Here is a 2,527-nt window from a genome sequence, read left to right as displayed (position 1 = left end):
TAGATTCTTGTTGGATATATGGTTTCCAAAGATATTCTCCCAGTTGGTAGCTTGTCTTTCACTTTTTTGGTAAAGTCTTTTGATGAACAATGGCAGAGGACCAGGATTGGGGTGATTATGTACATAAGGAGTTTGTACATAAGGAGTCTGAGGTGTCTTTGAAATAGGCAAAATGAGTGGCCAGGTGGGCAGTTGGCTGTAGAGGTCTAACGCTCCAAGCAGAGCTTGAATTAGAACCATGAACTTACGAGTCATCAGCATATAGATGGTAAGTCACAGGCATGGATGAGACTGCCTAGGGAGAAAGAATGAGGGTGAATGGAGTCTAGACCAGGTGAGTAAGGAACTCCCACCTTAATGGCCAGGTAGAGGATGACAGCCGGCCAAGGAGACTTAAAGAGATTTGAGAGGAAAACCAGGAGGACACGATGTCACAGTAGCCAAGGGAAGAGGGTTTCAGGAAGGAGAGAGATCACCGGTGTTGAATGCTGCAGAGAGGTCCTGGCAAATGGATTTAGATCAGTGGCAACCTTGGCAAGAACTATAATGATGGAGAGATGGGCTGGGTGGGGACATGAATGAGCAGTAAGGAAACGGAGATGGTTTTGTATGTCTATACAGCTCTTTCCAGAAGCCCGGCTGAGAAGCGGGAGTAGGAGGATAGCTGGAGAAGGTGGATGGCGGCTTGAGGCAGAGTTGTTGGTTTTGTGTTGTTGTTTTTCAGAGTGGAGACCTTGAGTGTATGGCGAATGCTGATGGGAAGACTTGAGTTGAGAGGAAGGTGGTTAATGTCAAGAGGGAGAAGCAACAGGTGGGGGATAATGAGATCCGAAGCACAAGTAAAGGGATTGACTTTGGGTAGGAAAAGGGACACCTTCTGTCCTATAACATGGCTGTATAAGGAGCCCTGGTGGTGCACTGGTTAAGTGCATGGCTGCTAACCAAAAAGTTGACAGTTCAAACTCACCAGCTGCTCCACGGGAGAAAAATGCGGCAGTCTGCTTCCATAAAAGATTACAGCCTTGGAAACCCTGTGGAGCAGTTCTACTGTGTCCTACAGGGTTGCTATAAGTCGGAATTGATGGCAACAGCTACTCATTTATATGACCTCCTACCAGGGCTCAGAAGGGCCCAGCATTTGTTCTAATGCTCTGCTCTTGCCATCCTGAAATTCTTAATTCAGAACCAGAGGCCCCACATTTTCATTTTACACTGGATTCCCCACATTATGTAGCTGATCCTGCCTACGGTGTTGGAGCTGTCACTTTCTCCCAGACCTCATCAGAATTGGATGTAATCATCTAAACCTTTTTGTTGTGACTGTTAATTTAATAGGTGGAAATGTACGCCTCATTGTTTTCATTTGCATTTCTTTGATTACTGGCCAGGTTGACTGTGTTTCCTCACGCTTGTTTACTAGCCATGTTTCCCTTTGTGTGAACTGCCTCTCTCCTTTGTCCATTTATGATGTTTTCAAACGCCAAAAACAGTTTGCTCTGTGGGAATAGATCACCAATTTGTTGAAATGTATGGAGAGGGTGATTTCCGCACAAACAGTACGGGGTTTCAGGAAGGAAGGCACGGGCCAGAGGTGCCTGGGGAAGCAGAGAGCTCATGCGGTTAGGACACAAAAGCAATGGGCCAGCAAGAGTCCTCCCGTCCCTGGGTGTGCACAGCAGTCTTTGAATCGAGCACCTTCCCATCTGTTCTGGCGTAATCCTCAGCTGTCTGAAGGCCACAGCTCACCACTCTGTGCTTTTGCCGGGCTGTTCCTCCTGCTTGGGGTGCCCTTTCCCCCTGACTTCCCTGTGACCAGACTCACAAGCACCCTATTCATGCTGACATTCAAATACATATATATTTCTCTGTGTATGGCACCACGCTGAAGCCTTCAACTGCTAACCGAAAGGTCGGTGGTTCAAACCCACTCAGTGGCTCCTCGGGAGAAAAGACCTGGCAGTTTACTCCCATAAAGACTACAGCCTAGGAAACCCTATAGGGCAGTTCTACTCTGTCCTATAGAGTAGCTATGAGTCGGAATCCCCTCGCCAGCACACAACAACAACATATATATACTTTGTATGTATATATATTTGAATATCAGCATGAATATATGTATATCAGCATGATTATATATTAAATACGTATATATGTATATATACATACATATATGAGTCAGACCGACTTGATGGCACCTAACAATAACAAATATGTGTGTATATGTGTGTGTGTGTGTGTATATATAAAATCATTTTACTGTAATTATTGATTTTACATCTGTTTCCCATCCGAGCCATGAACTTCTTAGGTAGGCTACAGACGTCTCTTTCTCTTCCTCTCTCTCTCCCTAGAAGGCAGAGAGGAGACACAGAAAGAAACTGGGTTCTTGGTAACTTACATGAGCCACTAGATCAAGCTTTGCCTGAAGCTCGCACTTCTGAAGTTTTCAGGTACAAGAACCAATAAATTCTCTTTATTGTTTAACTAGATTTGAGACTAGTTTCTGTTTCTCAGAACCTTCCCTATC

Source organism: Trichechus manatus, unplaced genomic scaffold (assembly GCF_000243295.1).
Source record: "Trichechus manatus latirostris isolate Lorelei unplaced genomic scaffold, TriManLat1.0 scaffold00030, whole genome shotgun sequence".
Classification (NCBI taxonomy): Eukaryota; Metazoa; Chordata; class Mammalia; order Sirenia; family Trichechidae; genus Trichechus; species Trichechus manatus.
This window is presented reverse-complemented; position numbering follows the sequence as displayed.